Source organism: Epinephelus fuscoguttatus, linkage group LG14 (genome assembly GCF_011397635.1).
Source record: "Epinephelus fuscoguttatus linkage group LG14, E.fuscoguttatus.final_Chr_v1".
Taxonomy (NCBI): Eukaryota; Metazoa; Chordata; class Actinopteri; order Perciformes; family Serranidae; genus Epinephelus; species Epinephelus fuscoguttatus.
Window position 1 is genome coordinate 33158131 of NC_064765.1, and position 21044 is coordinate 33179174.

Genomic DNA, 21044 nt, shown 5'->3' on the forward strand with positions numbered 1-21044 from the left:
CACAAACAATTAAGAAAAGGTCCATGATCCGTTAGTAGGGATGTATATCGTTAGGAATTTATCGATACCGATATCGGTACTGCTTATCGATATCAATACTTATCGATACTCTTATCGATACTACTATACATAATTTGATGTAAAAAATAATCAAGTGAAAATACAGTACAGGCCAAAAGTTTGGACACACCTTCTCATTCAATGCATTTTCTTTATTTTCATGACTATTTACATTGTAGATTCTCACTGAAGGCATCAAAACTATGAATGAACACATGTGGAGTTATGTACTTAACAAAAAAAGGTGAAATAACTGAAAACATGTTTTATATTCTAGTTTCTTCAAAATAGCCACCCTTTGCTCTGATTACTGCTTTGCACACTCTTGGCATTCTCTCCATGAGCTTCAAGAGGTACATACAGGTGGCTATACATATTGCAAAACTCTGTAAAAGTACACCAAAGCATACATTTTCGTTTCCAAATATTTATTTGAAAACGAAACCATTCATACGGTCAATAAAAACCATTTTGTTAATAATAAAAAACAAATGTAATCTCAACAGTGACCGCACCAGCCGGCAGGACTGTGGCTGAACCACTTCCAATGTTCATTTATTCATTCAGTCGCGTGTTCAGTGTGTATGTGTGTGTGTGTGTATGTTGTTAGTATGAGGTGGAGTATCAATAAAAAAAATTATTATTATTATTATTATTATTATTATTATTATTATTATTATTTCTTTTAGTTCTTAAGCATTTTTAATTAAAATGCGTAATATAGCCAACGATATTATAGACCAAAAGTTAGACCAAAGACCAAAGAGTGTATTTAGCAAATCGCCACTTTCAACTGGAGACACAGTCCAGCAGCAGCACAGCAGCAAAAAAAAAGGCATTATAAAAAGCCGACAAATAGTGTTAATTAATTGACATGAGACATTGGAGAGGTTGTCAGTACTATTCTATAGTCTGCAATACTTTTTTATTTTATCATAACTTCTCGGAAATTACTCAAAAAGGCATTCATTGTGTGCTTCTGAGTACACGGGCAGCATAAACAGTTACATATGATGGTCTGGCAGATCGTTGCGGCACTTGGAGGCAGTTGACAGTGACAGTTTTTTCAGCAGCCATTTTTCTTCCTACCAATAAGCTATGGTTGAGGCAGCTCCAGCTCCACTCACATGCTCTGACTCAGGCATCAGAGCCTCTGAGCTACAGCCATAGATGCATTGGTGCTGTCCGTGGTGCTTTACACTAGGACCGCCAGGATTACAGCGCCCCTCCAAGCGCCGCAGTCACGCCAGCTGGTACGGTCACTGTTGAGATTACATTCGTTTTTTATTATTAACAAAATGTTTTTTTATTGACCGTATGAATGGTTTTGTTTTCAAATAAATACACAGACAGATGCATTGTGTCTGTGTGTTTTTACATCTATTGTTGCTTTTAATTTACAGCTGCCGCCGCAGAGAGTGGGTGTAGCTGCCTGACACCTTTTTTGGAAGTGGGAGCTAGCTGTTAGTTTCAAGAGCACTTGATTTCATATGCAGCAGAGTTTTCTGTAGGGATGCACCGAAATGAAAATTTGTGGCCGAAGCGGAATAATATTAAACGCTTGGCCGAATACCGAATATCGATGTTTAGTTTTTCATTAGTTTTTGCAGATGAACCCCCTCCAGATTAGTGTTGTACCAAAATTAGGACCCACTGTACGATACCAATGAAAATATTATGGTTCTGAGTAGTATCACAATACCACAGCGAAAATGAGACAGATGTGCCTTTTGTCATTTATAAAAAGATAAATCACTTTGCTGCAGGGGTGTAACGGTACACAAAAATCACGGTTCGGTACGTACCTTGGTACACAAGTCACGGTTCGTTTTTTTTTTTCGGTACAGTAATGAAAAAAATAGACAACTATTAAATATCTTTTACTTATTGGTAACCTTATTAAAACATACCACCATAGCAGTTAACTCTTTTTACACAATTTTTGATTGAAACAAATATATATATAATCCTGCTTTTTCACGTTGTTTGACTGAAAATAGAAATATAAAAGTGAAAAATAAAATCCTTTTACTCAATTAAAATAAAAAGTATAGCGCAGCTGGTCAGCTTTAAAGCCTGCGCAGATTCAGTTTTACTAGGAACTTACTTAGCTTTCCCACTTTGTTAAAGTGCAGTAAACAAAACATGCTTATATCTAAAGTGCAGCTTAAACAATTTTACTCAACTCCAATGGCGTTGGTTATTTCTTTAGTGCAATGGTCAGGGAAACGCTCTTTCTTTTTAAATGACAACGATATCGTAGTTTGCACCAGATTACTTTTTCTAGTCATGCCGGTTAACGTTCAAACTCGGTCGCTTTAGCTGTGTTATCATGTTAGACGTGTTTCCAAGTACATACCCGACCGCCGTTCTGCAGTGTCAGCACACTGCTTTTGTCTTGTCAACTTGTTTATTTCCATCCTCTTATTTTACCCTGAAACCAAAGTGTTCCCAAATGGAGGACTTAAGGTTTGCGGGTGGGTCTTCAGGTTCGTCAAGCTCACTTGCCATGTTGTCAAAATGCAAGAATGCGCTGCACAAAGTGAAAGTGGAGATTTACGGTCGGACTCGGTCCGTCACTCAATTATGTCTGTCGGGGAACTTTTCAAAACACCCCTGTTGTTGACAGAAGGTTGAACTCGCCCGGAGGGCCTGGTGAATTTTTAGAGTCCTCACATCCCTTGCGGAGATCGGCGGGGGGAGCGGCTAGCACACCTAATGGCTGACGGCGCCCCAAACTAACGTCCAAGAACACAAAATTGAAACCCCAAATTATCTCCAACATGCTCATCTGTGGTGATCCAAGTGTCCTGAAGCCCCGACATAAAAAGTTGTTTCGAAAAACGTCATTTGAACTCTGTTTTTAGCCTCACTGTAGCCTGTAGCTCTGACTGCTTCTGTGCTCCGCGCTCACGTGTGCGCGCTCAGGGTGATCGGTGATGCACGGTCTCTGAAGAGCAGCAGTCTCGTCAGTACTGATGTCCAGATTCTCAAGTGCAGGTATCGCCAATTCCCAGTCTGAGCAGCAAAGACTTTCCTCATCCGTTGGCATTGCTTTGCATTTGAAACAACTACACCACCAGGTTTCCAGTGCTCGACTCCGGTATTCTGCGGCTGGCTGAGGCTCATGAGCTGTGGTGGCTGCTTCGTCCAGTAGTCTGAGTTCAGCGTCCATATACTCAGGCTTTGTCATACCTCATTTGAACTCAGTTTTTAGCCTCATTGTAGCCTGTAGCTCTGACTGCTTCTCTATGCTCCGCGGTCATGTGCGCACACTTGCGCGAGACCAGCGAAAGCATGAGCTTTGCTCACCGGTGTTTACATCACGTGACCCGTGCACCACAGGGAGAGACAACAGTAACCACAGAGCTAAAAGATAATTTGCACTACGGTCTTTTAGCAAAGGACAGCCCAACATGTCTGAAGACTTTGAAATTGAGGAGGAACAGCATTTCTTTGTTGAGCTGTATTTGTTTGTGTCCGAGTATACGGACACGGAACTCAGGCTATTGGACGAAGCAGCCGCCGCAGCTCATGAGCTCATGAAAACAGAGTTCATATGACGTTTTTCGAAACAACTTTTTATGTTGGGGCTTCAGGACACTTGGATCACTACGGATGAGCATCTTGGAGATATTTTGGGGTTTCAATTTTGTGTTCTTGGACGTTAGTCTGGGGCGCTGACAGCCATTAGGTGCGCTAGCCGCTCCACCCACCGATCTCCGCAAGGGATATGAGGACTCTAAAACTTCACTAGGGCCTCCGTCGGCATATGGGTGAGTAGATAATGGCTGAATTTTCATTTTTGGGTGCACTATCCCTTTAAGCCTCCACTAAAATAGCATTTTAAGTCTTGTGTGTGATCTATCCTTCAGGGATTTATACTTTGGGATTTATCCTGGCTTCATATGAACAGAGGAAATCTCCGCTTGTCGCTAGGCTAATGTATACCATGTAAAATGCCATAGACTGGCGCTAATAACGATAGCATGTTGTATTTGCTTAGAAAACGTGTTTAGTATAAGACAGTAGTTTTGTCGGTGAATGTTGTGAGCTGTAATGGAGCCAATGTTGGTAATGGAGAAAATAAACTGCTGTGTGATGCATATACACGCTGTTAAGATATTCAAAGCTTTTCTTGCAAAATATGTACAATGTTGCATGTTGCTGTTGTCTCTGGTTTTACGTATAAGAGAAGAGGAAAAGATTGCTAGACGCTCGACTAATTTATACAATGTAAAACGCCATAGACTTGTGCTAATAACGTTAGCATGATGTATTTGTGGGGGAAATGTGTCCAGATAAAGACAAGTGTTTGTCTGTCAGTTCTGTGATTTATAGTGAAGCCAATTTGTGTACTTGTGCAGGGCTTGATGCTAACCTTTTTCCCAAGGAGCACATGTGCTCCTAAGTTGAAAAAGTAAGGAGCACACAAAGAACTTTAGGGGCACAATGTAAATTGATCAAATAATGTGTTTTCCGTAATAAACGTGATGCAAATAGACATTTACAAGCAAAATTATTTAATGAATTTGTATACAAAATGTACAGAAAGGTAAAATCATCAAGTTTTGAAAAAGTATTGCAATTTAATTTTATCTTTAATGTTATTATCTTATATGTATGATCTTTGCAATATGATTATCTTATATAATGTTATTACTATCCTAAAACATTCTCCAGGTCCTCTGAAACTCTGCAGGACTTATTTCCACCCTGCCCAGCAGCAGTACCGTGGCGAACGGTGCCTAACTGCGGGGAGAACAGAGCAGGCTTCCCCAGAGGTCCGCTGCTTTTCCCGCTCCCTCTTCTCCGCCACACTTTGACTTATTCCCACCCAGCTGACAGCCTGGCCATGGAGAACGGTCCCTAACTGCAGGGAGAACGGAGCAGGGTTCCCCGGAGGTCTGCTGCTTTTCCTGGTCCCTCATCTCCACCACACTTTGACTTATTTCCACGCTGCCGACAGTGGGACTTATATTCATTGTGCCGACAGTGGCTTGGAAAACCGTCCATAACTGTGTCACACGGGGAAGAGGGAAGGCTGCTGGAGTTCCTCCAACATTTGCGGTTAGATTATCATATTTTTTTATTGACAAAAATATAGGCTGCTTCGGCTGATTTTTTTTCATGCGCACATGTGCTCCTAAATATTTTTTACAGTTTGCACACACCTATTTTTTGTCGCAAATGCGAGTGAAACGCTCGCACTGTTGAGCGCTGTTGTGTTTGAAATTGTCTCTATTAAAAGGGAAATTTCGGTTTATTTCAACCCGTCTCCTATCGTCCTAAATTTGTTTCAAGTGACTAGTGACATACAGATAATAGTTAGCAAGTTAGCCATTAGCCTAGATACAGCTGAAGCGTCAGACCTGTTAAAAAGTAAAAGAACGGGCATCCCTTCAAGTGCAAAGTTAGTCCACTAAACAAGCTTTTTTTCCACAAAGACCACCTCATATCGTTAGGATAAATGTCAGAGAACATATAGAAAACTTTGCACTTGAATGCCCGTTCACTTACGTTTTAACAGGTGTGACGCTACCATGCACCCCAGCTGTATCTAGGCTAACGGCTAACATGCTAACTATTATGTTTATGTCACTATGTCACTTGAAACAAATTTAGGACGATAGGAGACAGGTTGAAATAAACCGAAATTTCCCATTAAGGCATATTTAATGTGCGTTTTGAATCAACTATACTTTACAGCACTTAACACAGCCCTCCACTGCCGACTAGTGTTTTGGAGGTGTATCTGCAGAGTGACACAGACACACCACCACAGAAGTGAAAACGTGGAGATTTTTTTTTTCCCACGACTAATCGATGAGTTGAAGATTATGTTCGACTTTAGTCGACCAAGATTTTCTTTAGTTGACTACAGCCTTAGTATTCAGCAATATTAAATCACTGATGGAGTCACAGTGGAGTCTGGCTTTGAAGAGCACATTGGCTTCATTTCAATCAGTGCATTTAGTATCAATGTTCTGGATGTTCCTGAAACAGCTAAATACAGGAAAAATAGCACAGTCAAACCAGAAACAAAATCTTAAGTCAGTAAAAGAAATTATGAAAATCAGATAAAGTTAAAAATAAAGTTCTCCTCCTGTACAGTGAACAGATTTTTCAGTAGCAATGCTTGTTACACCCGCAAACGTAATAACAGCCCACAAACATAATAAACCACAAACGTAATACAAATCTGCAGCTTTGAATGTAATAATCCCACAAATGTAATAAATTTCCCACAAACATTATAGCAGCTGCCTACTACAAATGTAACACGCAATTTTCCGCAAATGTAGTAACTATTACATTTGCAGGAAATTATTACATATGTGGGAAGGTGAAAATCTAAACTGTAATAACTTTCCACAAATGTAATATGAGACTGAATAATGATCTTTGTGGTTGTTGTTTGTTTGTTTGTTTACTTATTTAATTGGTTTTTTTTTTTATTTTTTTCTGCCTCTTGTTAATACGGATTTCTCTGCAGCATCTGGCCTACAGTACCTGTTCAGCACCTCGGACAGCGGCACTGCGGGATGGGTTGGCTCTCATAGGGGGTCAGGTGCAGGTTGTAAGGTTTTAAAAACAACGGTTTACAATAACTTAATCCTCCCCCACTCAAAACTGTGTTTTCTTCTTGTTCTTACAGATGAATGTTTGAGCCTCACTGTGCAGAATGATGTATGTGCAGACATTTTCACATTTATCTGCTGAAAATGCTCATATGATTTTAAGGGCTAGGGCTACGAGCCTATGTTGGTGGCTTATGTAGCCTATGTTTGAACCATTTAATTAAAATATGGCTGCATATCAAAAGCCAAAAACTTGAATATGTCATTCATTCTTTGAAGTAATGAAAACATTTTTCAAGATTTAAGACTGGTCCGTGTACTTTTTGATAGTAACATGGACCAAGACTGTCTGAACACTGACAATTAAAGGCTTGCAAATAATTAATGACTGGTGAACTTAAATTAATGTAGCAATGTGCAATGTGAATGCAGGAAAGTGAGAATTGCCATGTAGATAACTGAAAATTTCCCAGACAAAATGATTATTATCATTATGTTACATTACTATTACATTACGTTACATTGTCTATAGTGCTAACAACAGGTACCCTTTGGGTCTCAGTGGATTTCAGGGGCTTCACTGAGTGTCTTGTTTTGCTTTTTGCCCTCCTCGCCTGGATTTTGCACCCATGGACACTTTCAGCATTAATTTATTTTCACTGGTTCAGCAGCAAGTGGAGTTTCAGCCTCCTCTGGGACAAGAGTTTCAACCATTTGGACTTCTTGTGGTTCTACATGGTCTTGCTCAGCCTGTCTGGTTCTCCTTGACTTTTTTTAACCAGCTCCTGCAATTGACTAGTCTCTGAGATAATCTTGTTATCATCATGACAATGTTTTTGCTCAATCTGTGTTTTTTGCACTTGTCTTTACAGTAAAAGTTTTTTTTAAAAAAATCAGGAATTGAATTTATTGCTCATTTGTATACACAACACTTGATAAGTCTAAATAGGCAAGAATCTAAAGGACAAGAATATGTGGGAAGAAAATGTCATTGCCTGTTGAAGACATTTAGTTAGCAACTTGTATAAGCTGCAGATTTTTAGTATTTGTGGTTTATTCATTCAATTAGATTCAAATTTGCTTTATTGGTGTAAATATCACAACAATAATATTGCCAAAGCATCAAGAATCAGTTCAACAAAACTTAATGAATTTCATGAATCAAAACAAGAAAAGAGTAGCATAGTACTGTTAAAACTTGCTCTGTTTGTGGGCGTACATGTGTGTTCGAGTTATATTATTGTATGTGTGATTTTGTATATGTGTGTATATGGGGAAGAAATAATTAAAAGAAAAATAATAATAATAGTAATAATAATGATTAAAATAATTGTGATAATAATTACAATTATTTTAATATCTTTTTTTAGTATCTTTTTTTGATGAAAATAAATGATAATTTAATCATTAAAGATTCCTTCAAGACATGTTTTAACATATATAAATGTTTCTCTTTAAATAATAATGTATGATATAGTTTTTCCACAAAAAAAATCAGTTATCTTGTTAAAATCCTTAAAATGACATCTACACCTTCTCCCTCATTAAAAATGCTAGAATCTATCAATATGCCAAAGGTTTCACTGTTAAGTCCATTCTCAGTGTATGTGCACTGGAGGCTTCAAGTTTCCACATCACACTTGTGTAAGTTGAACATTGGACCATGACTGGCTTCTAAAATATTTGTGATGTCACAAATCATGCTTGTAGCCCTTCCAAAGAATGAACGACATATTCAAGTTTTTGGCTTTTGATATGCAGACATATTTTAATGGTTCAAACATAGGCTACATAAGCCACCAACATAGGCTCGTAGCCCTAGCCCTTAAAATCATATGAGCATTTTCAGCAGATAAATGTGAAAACAGCCTTCGAGTGTCAAGCTCTGCACATACATCATTCTGCACAGTGAGGCTCAAACATTCATCTGTAGGAACAAGAAGAAAACATTTTTGAGTGCAGGAGGATTAAGTTATTGTAAACCATGGTTTTTAAAACCTTACAACCTGCACCTGACCCCCTATGAGAGCCAACCCATCCCGCAGTGCCGCTGTCCGAGGTGCTGAACAGGTACTGTAGGCCAGATGCTGCAGAGAAATCCGTATTAACAAGAGGCAGAAAAAAATAAAATAAATCCAATTGAACAACATATTTGCTGCCATCCCATCCCATTATTTGGTCTCATATTACATTTGTGGAAAGTTATTACAGTTTAGATTTTCACCTTCCCACATATGTAATAATTTCCTGCAAATGTAATAGTTACTACATTTGCGGAAAATTGTGTGTTACATTTGTAGTAGGCAGCTGCTATTATGTTTGTGGGAAATTTATTACATTTGCGGGATTATTACGTTCAAAGCTGCAGATTTGTATTACGTTTGTGGGCTGTTATTATGTTTGCGGGTGTAACAATGCTGCATCACAAAACTCATTTAAGCATCTACAATGATGTAAATTGAGAGTATTTTAATTAGGGAGAATGATGTACCCACCGCTCTTGGCCACACTCGAGTGAATTTTAAAAACTCATTACTTAAAATTATCTCATTAGCCTTAAGACGAGGGGTAAAGAAGAGTCATGGTGTGACAAAATGCTTCAAAGAATACAAAAACAAGAATAAAGACTAAGAAAGAAAGCCACGAGTTTAGCTGAGAAACTTCTAAAGAAAATCAGTTGAGTGGTCCTGTGGCTTCAGAGCCGGACTAATTACGCCCAGTAGTTTAAATTGCTGTGTACATGTGTACGGTGAGAGTATGAGTGTGGCAGGACAACAATAGTGTCTGATTAAACCATCCTCACCGCCCCATGGGTCTTCATCCACTGGACTCCTTGCAATCATAGCCAGTCTCCTTGCATAACCTCCATTAATCTGGAATTAAATTGTGAATTACATGAATTACACTAATCGGCTTTCCTATTAGGCAGTCATGATAAACTCATTATGTATCAACCCAGAAGCAATGTGATGATACATTTGTTAGCTGTGCACTGATTATATGTATGTAATCTGCCATTGTTACTGAAAAAAACACATCTGCTTAGAGGTACCTTGGAGAAAACAGGTAATTAATTGTTGGTAATGGAGAAAATAAATTGCTGTATGATGCATATATACACGCTGTTAAGATATTCAAAGCCTTTCTTGCAAAATATGTACAAATACAGCTGTCGAAAAATAAATAAAGTTTCTCATAAAAAGGCTCCCAGTCTCACTTTAATTTGACTTGTTTTGTGAACATCTTTGGAGACTAGAGTAATAAATACAAGTAGCTGATAGCAGCTCTGTGACATCAGTGAGAAGCTCAGTCAGGAGAAAAAATACAGAAGAAAATGTTTGGCAGCAGTAACTCCTTTTAAGCTTTGGGTTGGCTAGAAACAGATGAAACAGATAAAGTTCATGCAGGGTGTCTGTTATCCTCTATTTTGTGTCAGCTTCCTGTTTTTTGAATATGGAGATATAATCTTGCTGTTTGCTTTTTTGTTTATGGTTTGGCTGAGCTGCTGAGTAGCATACAGAATCAGTATAAGCGTCTGGTTTAGTGCTAATTAAATTTTCACATAAGGAATTTGCTTTGGTGTATTGGTGAATGACAAATGTGGTCAGAAAAAATAAAAATATAAGCAAGTATTGCAGAGATCAAGAGGCATAAATATAGGATAGAATAAAGTCATAATAAACATTTGGAATAATTAACCCTTTGGGCCCTAGGCCTTTTTTTGGGGTATTTTTTACTGCCTTTACCTTTAAGCTCATATCACAGTCATTATAAAGGCTACATACACATGCTTTTTTTTTCTTCTTTTTTTTTTCTTTTTTTTCAGGACAATCTGGGCTAACCAGATTTGCCATCATTCCATGTCCTTCTATGTGCCTGTATTTTATATTAATTTTTAAATCAATAATCCATTGACTCATTCACAAGTCAAAAATGTGTTTTATTTGAGAGAAACATGCAGTATTTACATCTAAGATCATAGAAAAATAGTAATAATATTATTCCTCACTATGTGAAGTGACTGATAACAAGATCTGTATCATGGATTGTAAAGAAATTCGTCAGGTTTTTATTTTGTCGACAACTGATCTGGATTTATAGCGTGATAGGATGACAGCACAGTGATGTGTGGTATCATCGGGGAAGTTCCGGTCCTGTGCTTTCATGTGATGCGACCCTGCAATCGCGAGTAATCCATCCAAGAGTAATATGTGTGCAAAGCTGTATGAAAGCTCTGTTATACATAATTTTAGTGTAACATTATAATTTTTTTCCTTGTGAAAACATTGGACTACCAACAAGTGCTTCTTGGAAAGCTACGGTTCCGTTGTTTCACATGATATGAGTGGCTTCTCGCTATGATGAACGGTTGCGAGAGAAAATCGATAGAGAAGAACAGGTGTGAATTTGAACACACTTTGCATCTGGGCCCACAGGATTAAGCAAGAAAATACTTCTCCCTATGCTGTGACCTAAGCAGTAGCCTAACATCAGGGTGTCCGCGGGGTCTTAAAAAGTATTAAAAGTTGATAAATCAGATGTCGGAAAATTAAGGCCCTTAAAAAGTATTTTTAATCGCGATTTTATGAAGTATTAAATTTGCTTGGCATTCAAGCTTTGACAAAAAGTATCCATGAATGAATAATTTATTTTCCTCTTCATGACTGTTACAAACAACAATGTGTAGGTAGGCACGCTCGGACTGCCACTCGGGGCCGTGCGTGTACCCGTGCGACATCATGCGACGGCGCACGTCCAGGCGCCAAACAGAGGAGCAAAAGACAATGGGGAAATGCAAGTTCGCCGACTCCTGGGTGGAGATGCCGGAGTTTAAAGACTGGATAAAGACAGTAGAGGGTAACAACCGGGAGGCCTATTGCAAATACTGCAGAAAGAAGATTAGCGTAGCCTCGATGGGAATAAATGTAGTAAAATCATACATGCAAGGGACTAGCCACAAAGCTGCCGTTAGCTACAGAGACCAGCAGCTCTCCATTTCAAATTTCTGCAGTCCTCCAGCGCCACAACCAGGTAACGTGACAGCTGAGCCAGCAAACACATCTGCGACTGCGACAGCGACGTCTGCCGTGGATCTTCCCGGCACGGCGCGGCCAGTGTGGACGACACAGTCGGTTAACATGGGCGCCGAAAGGAAACTGCCTTCTCTTCTCTGCGCTTCGAGGCTATTCGCGGCGCTTCCGCGGGCGGTGTGGCCCTAGCGTAAGGGTGGCTCCGGGCAGCGGACCAACGGTGTGTGGCGAGGTTATCTGGTGTCTCCACACAGCTGTTAGTCACCACTCGTTGAACTCCAATGAGGGAATCTCTGACATCTGTAAGTCAATGTTTCCAGATTCGGACATTACTAAGATGTTCACATGTGGCAAAGACAAAACGGGATACATGATGAGATTCGGGCTGGCTAAGCAACAGCTTGTAGAGAGCATCAACAAAGCTAGTCCGTTTGTCCTGATGTTCGACGAGTCCCTGAACCAGTCAACTAAAATAAGCAGCTGGACGTCCACGTTCGTTTTTGGGAGGATGACTGTGTCCAGGCCAGGTATCTGGGCAGTTAATTCCTGGGACATGGAACAGCTGAGGACCTGTTGCATCATATTAAAGTAAGTGTACTGTGTATGCCTACTAGTCTGCTAGCATTTCATTTTCCCTTTATTTGTGTGTGTGTGTGTGTGTGTGTGTGTGTGTGTGTGTGTGTGTGTGTGTGTGAGTGAGAGAGAGAGAGAGAGAGAGAGAGAGAGAGAGAGAGAGAGAGTGATGATTTTAACTGATTGCCGTGTGAATTTACAGGAATGTGTTGCAAAACTGAATCTGAGGCAGCTTGTCTCAATCAGTATGGATGGTCCCAATGTCAACTTGAAGTTGGGAGACCTTCTCCAGAAGGAGCATGGAGAGCTGTATGGAGCTCAACTGGTCAAGGTTGGAAGCTGTGGGCTTCACACCCTCCACAATGCGGTAAAGGCAGGCTTTACTATGTGGAAGCTGGAAAAGCTCCTCCGGGCTCTCCACTTCCTCTTCCACAATGTTCCAGCTAGGAGGGAGGACTTGACTGCCTTGACTGGGTCCACCAGCTTTCCGCTACCATTCTGTGGCCACAGATGGGTTGAAAATCTCCCTGTGGCAGAGAGGGCAGTTCAAGTTTGGCCAATGATTATGAAGGTATATGTTTATTTACTGTTTCCCTCAATTTTTGCCAGCACAAAATTTCTTATAAAGTACTGTTTTCCTATGCACACGTTTTTTGTTATCTTATGTTTTGTTTAGTTATGCAGCAAATAAATTTGAATATTTTTTCAGGAGCTTGCATGATACTCTTATTGAGAGAGGTCAGGGAAGAATTTTTACAGTTCTCCTTAATTGGCTTTTTTGCTTCCCCCTGGGAAACCCCATATGAAGTGTTTTGAGTTGCTAACTATGTCAATAAAATTTAATTTGACTATGCGGTACGCGGATACTGTCAAGAAAAAGACGCTCCCTCATCTGGGCACTGCCTCTTACGACACCATTGAGGCGGCATAAGCTGATCCCCTCTACAGTGCCAAACTCCAGTTCTTCATGGCAATATCCAGGACCTTCAACCCCTTCCTGACGAAATATCAGACTGATGAGCCAGTTTTGCCCTTCTTGGCCAAAGATCTGAGTGAGCTGCTAAAGGTAATAATTACAATAAAGCCTACATCAACTGAATATGATTAATCTATATGAAGAGTTCTTACACCGATTGCTTACTATATCTTCAGAGTCTACTGAGGCGGTTTGTGAAGAGGGAGCTCCTGCAGGACCTCACTCCCCTGCAGCTGACCAAAGTAGATGTGGCTGATGAGGCAAACTGGGTCCCTGTTATGAATGCTGATATAGGCCTGGGTGCTGAATCTGCCATCAAGGTAATTTTGATATATTGTCTTTGTAGGAATGAATGCATGAATTTTTGCGCTGTATGCCTCTCCAACCAGATAGTGTAAATGTTAATAGTTGAACATTTTAGCATTTTATTGTACTGCTAGTAATGATAATAGCAGTTACTGTATGTAGTTTCAAATAGATATATTGAAACTCTTTTTCTCAGGTTCACTGACAGGGCAGTAACCTGTTTTAAAAACTATAAATCTTGACTTTCTGTACCATTTACAGCATATGTTTGCAGTTTATGTTTTGTTTGTCAGGCACTTCAGAGCAAGCCATGAAGCAGAGTAGGGGAGCTTTCTGTGCTCATCTTCAGGAAAGGGCCTGGTTACCATGGTTAAGAAACTGCAGGAGAAAAGCCCCTTGAAATTTCCAGTGGTCAGGGCCATAGCATGTTTGGATCCCACGAACATGCACAGGGATCCAGAGTGGTGCCTCAGAATGATGAAGACTACAGTCCAGAAATTCCTACAGGACAGTCAGTTGACAGGAGGTGTCTCAGCTGGTAGGAAAAATAAAGTACAGTATAATGAGAGTAGAAGTGCATAGGTCACTGTATGGCCTCTGATATCTGCTCTTTATTTTATGTAGCTACTTCCATCTGATGAAATTCTGCAAGACAGTTTCATTTTTGTGCATTTTTGTATTTGTGTGGAATTGTCTAAGCTCCAAAATGCTTCTAGAAGATTAAACACTTCTGAAAGATACATTACATAGCTTATGCTTTGATGTGTGCAGATGCTGTGAGCCATGTATTTGTCAAGTGAATGATGAACTAAATGTCTGCAATAAAACTGAACACATTAGTAATTACGTATTTAATTCCCCTGTCGCAGGTGACGTGATCGTCCAACAGTTTGAGAGCTTTCTCACTGTTGAGGCTAGAGATGAGCATTTCCTCTCCTTTCAGCCACTGCAGAAGCAGGTTGATGTGTTCCTGCACTCAGCACTCAAGTCTTACCCTAAAGTGTCAAAGTTCTGTCAAACCCTTCTGTTCCTGTCCTATGGTCAAGCCACAGTAGAGAGAGGATTCTCAGTCAACAAGCAGGTTGAAACCTGCAGTATACTTGAAGAGTCGATGCAACAAGGTCAGTGTTTGTGGGGGTGTTCTAAAGGTACGTCTGACCAAGGAGCTCCTGGCTTCTGTAGCTTCCGCCAGGTCAAAGTACAGGATTTACTTTGAACAAACAATGTCAGAAAAAAGAGAATGCCACACAAACCCTCAAGAGAAAAGCAGCTGAAGCAGAACTAGAAGATCTGAAAAAGAAGACAAAAATCCTGTAAGAAGTGTGCAGCACACTACAGAAAGATGCAGATCAACTTGCCGAGCAGGCAGAGGGAAAATCTGGGCTTTTAATGGCCCAACTCGTCACAAAATCCAACACGTTGCGATGAAGGCAGAAAGAAAAACTCAGAGAACTGATGGACTCGGAAATGCTGATGGAAGGCAAAACACACAAACTGAGGCACATGTCCTGAGTTTTGATATTGGTGTAATTGTAATTTCACCAAGTTATTGTTGTTTTCGGCAAGTTGGCCTTGAAGAGCTGATATTGAGCTTTAGAGCTGTGTTATTGGTTATGACCTAAGGTGTATTTTATTAAACCTGCCTTTGGTTTAATTATTCTTTCAAGCTTTATTCCTTCTCATCTTATCTGAGTTCTGTTGTATGTTTGTGCTCCATAGATTTAATTGCAAACTACAACTGTTTAGTAAGTTAAAGATGCGTTGCTGCTAACGACAGCTTGAAGTGACGATGAGGTCTTAAGTTTTTTGTGGAAGGTCTTAAAAAGGTCTTAAAAAGGTATTGAAATTAACATCAGGATTCTTGCATATACCCTGAACATGCACCTCCGCAGAAATGTAACTACACATCACAGCGACAAGTGACAGCGGCTAATTTATACAATGTAAAATGCTATAGGCTTGTGCTAAAAACATTAGCATGTTGTATTAGTGGGGAAAATGTACCCAGCAAAAGACCAATGCTTTGTCTGTGAATGCTGTGAATTATAATGAAGCCAATTTGTGTACTTGTGTTTGAAATTGTCGGGATATAGCCAATCAACTAAACTTTACAGCACTTCACAGAAACCCTGCCACCAACTAGTGTTTTGGAAGCTTAACTGCAGAGTGACACAGACACAACACTACACAAGTATTAACGCTCACAACAGCGTAAGCCACGTGTGAAGGCTACGGTGTAGGCTCTGTGTAGAGCTGACTCACTATCCATCTTTAGTGTCAGTGGGGGTCCTGGGCCTTTTTGAGGAGGCCAGCTGCAGTCAGGAAGAAACTACTCTTATGGTGGGAGGTTTCTGAATCTGATGGACTGCAGCCTTCTACCCAAGGGAAGTGTTTTAAAGAATATGTGACCAGGGTTGGTGCGGCCGCAATCTGTCCTACCCACCTCAAGGTCCCAGAAATGTGTAGGTCCTGGAGGGATGGAGGATTGCAGCCAGTCACCTTCTCAGTGGAGCAAATGAAATGCTGCAGTCTGCCCTTTTCCTTGGCAGTGGCAGCAGCATGCCAGATAGTGATGATGACGGTAAGACTGGACTTGATTGCAGTATGAAATATTTTTATATACACTACACAATAATGAACATTCAAGTGGGTTCAAATATTGACAGCCATTCGCTGCATCTTTTTATCTGACAATAATAAGATCATGAAACAGCACAGTGACCAGAATACAATGCTGGCATCATACCTTTCTGCAAACCATGGATATGTTACATTTGTACATTTCATACGTATCATATCAACATTTCTAAAGTAACATAGTTGAGATTACATGTATATGAGCTGAGTTTCCCATCAGGACAGGGGTAGGCAACCTGTGGCTTTGGAGCCTAATGCAGCTCTTTAGCCTCTCTCCAGTGGCTATACAGGGTCCGACGTTAAGGTTTTTTCCTACTTGCCCTGCCGTGCAAGTACTTCTCAAATCTACTTGCCCCATCTAAATTCTTACTTGCCCTGCCTAAGAGGTTCTTTTTCTGGCTGTGTGGTGCATATTTTCGCTCATGACTTATATCTTACATCAGCAGAGACGCTCAGCCAATGGAGGCAGCAGCACATAAAAAAGCAGCACACAGAAACTGGCCCCTTCGAGAACAGAAACAGGAGAGGAAATACACGATTACAGGTCTGGAGTTAAGATATTTTTAGGGCAAAGCCACTTTGGCCTTTGATAAATATAAATTTATTGGGGCATCACGGCCAAAATGTGGGGCACCAAGGCCAAAACCAATGGCGCAATAACAATGTGTGCTAACTACATTGAATGAAGACAAAACAATATATGTGCTGAAAAACAGTACTGAGTTTATTAAAACTGGGTGTGCATGACTGGGGATATATCTCGTTTCTTGTTGTTTTGATTCATGTCCCTTATTTTTTAAGTCTTTGAAATCTCTTTATTCTTTTGTTATCTCCTAGTTATTGTTTATTGTCCTTTCTCAGCAGATTACATACATTTGACCTCTGCATTTGACCCATCCTACTGTATACACTGGGAGCACTGGGCAGCCACAGTGCAGTGTCCGGGGACCAACTCCAGTTCTTTTGCCAATGCCAGTGGTCAGGGTCACTGACAGGAGTATTCACCTAACATAGCCTACATATCTTTAATTATGTTATTATTTATATGTCTCTATGGATATTTTTACATAAATCCGCAATATTTAATTTGCCTTTAAAAAAATCCTACAGAGCAGAGTGAACCGTCTTTCTTCTCAGAGGATCTCTGTCCCATGAGAGCAGGCAGCTGTTCTCCGTGTCCACATCTAAAACATCTTTCGCTGGTGATTTCACAGTCACTAGAAGCACATTATGAGAGGCTGTCCGGTATGTGTGTGTGTCCGAGTCGGTGCTGCTTGCCCGATCGGGCATGTCTGCGCAGGATCTGCTGGCCCCCTGGCTATTTTTACTTGCCCTGGGCATTCGGGCAACCGTTAATGTCGGACCCTGCTATAGTCACTGTTATCTTGATAATATGACTCAAATATAAACCATAGAAGTTCATACTGTCTAAGTGTTAAATTATTGTTTTTCTTTTCTTTTATCTCAGACAAGATAAGGTTTGTTTTACCTTGACGTGTTTCGATGGATGTCTTCCGTCTTCTTCAAAAGCGTCACCAGATTTCATTGGTAACGTGCCTTTTATCAGCTGATGTTACGGAGGCGTAGTTGCCCTGTCAAATTTAAGAGGGCAACCACGCTTCCTGCTGTCAGGTTGCTCCTTGAAGACGGCGCTCCAGGTATGTGACAACGTGTATGCTTCCCCCATCCCCGTTCATCGTCCTGCGGGCCCGCTTCCTTATCTCCACTGCCTCTGGAGGCACAAGAACCTGGACTAATAAGACATACATTATGCACAACTTCAATTTAAACATGAACATTTGGAAGCTGGTTTGCAGACATCTTCAATAATGAACTTGTGTAAAAAGCAAATAATAAAAGGAATACAGTTTATTACAGGAAGACATTTATTAAAGCATGATTCCACCAGTTTAACACCTGTGAACCATAGGGATGGGTACCGAACCCCGGTATAGAACGAGCCCTGGGGCTACATTCTTCAAGACCGCAGTATTGATAAGCTCTGACCTTAACAGTTCTGCTATCGGTACTGGAGCAGTCGCATTTTTTTTTTTTTTTAACAAGACAAATGTTATCTTGCACATTTATCTCACCAACTCCATCAGTTATCCATCATTGTATCATAATTTTCGCTATTCTCCCTGAAGACGAGAGATCTGTCTCGCTCACCCTGGCTGCCTGCTGTGTGTGAGTGGAGAGCAGGGGGCGGGGCTGTTGTTCCAGTGACACACACACACACACACACACACACAAGACAGCACATACACCAACTCAAGCTCGTAGCCTACCTTTAGATAGATAATGATGGCGGAGAGAGCTAAACGGTCAAAAGTGTGGCTTTATATTACAAGAGTTGATGCAGACGCGGCGTGTTGTCACAAGTGTGACAAATGTTTTGCGTGTAAGGGCGGCAACACTAGTAATTTGTCAAAACACTTTGCGAAAGTGCATCATATTCAGACGTAAAGGGTTTGACTGCCCTAGCACAGCTAGTTCATTTACGTCCAGTCCAGGTTTGTAACATTATGCTAGCAGCCAACACGTGGAGTTAATAACCATTAGCTATTTTGATGTTGGCGTCATGACTGTCCAAAAGTACCTGAACAGCCCAGCCGTGGCGGCACACAGGTATGTGACAGGGGAAACAAGCCGTTCACATTACTCTTTGTGGCAGGTAACGGTCCACAAACCTCAGCGCACTTTAGGGAGTGTTGTTTACTTGTCAGGGGAGGAGGGTGGCTGGTTGATTTTTATTTTATTTTTTTATTTTATTTTGATCCCCCCTATGTTAATCACTTATTGATGCTGTTTTTGAAGTATGAATAAGTCAATAAGTAATTTATTCCATTGAAATATCATTGATGTATTATACAAAAGTGATTTATCTTTTCATAAATGACAAAAGGCACATCTGCCTCATTTTTGCTGTTGTATCGTGATACTACTCAGAACCATGATACTTTCACTGGTATCGTACCGTGGGTCCCAGTTTTGGTACCATGACAACACTATTATTTTATGTATTTTACATTTCAAGTTGTAAAAAGTAAAATGTTTTGTTAAAAAACTATTTTGTTGCATAATGCGAATTGAGAAAATAACGCAATTTATGTTCTTAATTTGTTTTTTTCTTCCTCAAAAAGTATCGATAAGAGTACAGTTAAAATACCAGATCGATAAGCAGTATCGATAAGAGTAGTAGTACCGTTCAAATCTTAATGATACCCATCCCTAGTGAACCAGTTGAATAATGTCTTCTGTGTCTCTGGTGGCTTGAACTTGCAGACTTGTCATGTTTAATGTAAAGCCCACATCACAATTGGCGTGTGTTGTTTGAAAGACAGGAGGTCTAATGGAAATGGATTATTGAGTTGCATTATTCTAAGTGTAGAATGTTAACAAGACTAAGAATCCACAGCCATGCTGGTGGCTCTGTGAGACCGTACTTAGGCACAGCAGTACATTTAGCTATGTGAACGTCAACATGCTAACATGCTTGTAATGAATTGCAAATGAGCTGCATACACATGGTGCTTTTGTCCAAGGAACTTTATAATCCCCCTTCCATCCACCCATGTGCATACACACACACACTCTCATATGCCATTGGCAGTCTCAGGTAGAGCTGATGGGAATGCCGCTAGTTCTATATGCATTTCATAAACCAAAGTGTTTGACCAAAGTATTGACAATCTAACTTTTCACTTGATGATGGTGCTGGATATAAAGTGAAGGGATCACCAAGGCAATCCAATGGCTGTTGAGATATTTCAGACCAAAGTATTGGACCACCAGAGCCATGCTGCTTGCATGGTTAAAGATAAGTCTTGATGTCTGGATGGTTATGGCGCCACTCTTGGTAGTGAAGTTTATCTTACAAGCAGATGTGGATTATCAAGATGCAGAGAGCTAATGACAACCAAAGATGGGACTACCAGGGGGGTCTAATGTAGAATTAGCTTTGAGAGTTCTCTCTCTCTCTTCCGTTGCATGATTTCCCTTGTTTGATACCTTGTTTGCCTGGCTGCCTGTGGCTGGTGTGCTTAGCATTACTAATAGCACTGCTACCAAATGGATTACATTCCTATTAACATGTTGACACTGTCTCCCCCAGGCTTCATGACAAACAGAGAAAGGGAGAGATGGGGTTGCAGAGAAATACAGAAAGAGAGAACAGGCTTTTTAGATGAGAGACATAGAGACGGAGGAAGCGACTGTGTTGTGCTAATACACATGGAAGCCTATCTAATGTTCAACTTCATCTTCCTCAAGTCAAACACCAAAGCACTAACTGCAGTCAAATATGGTGTTTGTTTTGTTGATTATTTGTAGATACGACATCTCACAGTTCTGATAAAATCGTCTGTGTCTGCCTGTGTTGTGGATTACAAGGTCAACTTCTATTTTTGGTGTAATTGTCTGCAGGAATTTGACCAGCTCCTGAAAGACAAGTGCAGTTTGTACTTTTCTACATTTTTGGTTATTTTCATTTAATTTAGGAATGAAACCACATGGTTTAGGTCAGCCCACAGCCCCTGGGTACAGAATAAACTGCTTTAAATTGGATACATTTATAGAAAAATGCATAATGTTCAGCTTTTTTGTTCCAGTAAAGCTAGCGTTTGGGAGATATGGGGCTTTATAGCAGTTGGCAGAACTGTTGTGGAAGTGCTATTGTCAGTTTTGTTAGACCCAAGGGACCTCGTTTGTGTTTGCCATTTTTTGTTTTGCCTATTTAGTATTTTTCTTCCACACTCCCAGAGTGTTAATAACACATTACAGCACTGTTGTGTATAAAAGGCTCACAACTATAAAGATATCCTTGGGTTTATTGTCACTGTAACACTTTCATATCTGAAATGTCTTTCATTCCTTATTGCT

At 40.3% G+C, this 21044-nt stretch overlaps 1 long non-coding RNA gene across 1 annotated transcript in view; it reads left to right on the plus strand.

The window, feature by feature from the left end:
• LOC125900415 (uncharacterized) overlaps nucleotides 1-21044 on the plus strand; it is a 291070-nt gene that overhangs the window by 33328 nt on the left and 236698 nt on the right. The gene's annotated exons all lie outside the window — the stretch shown is intronic.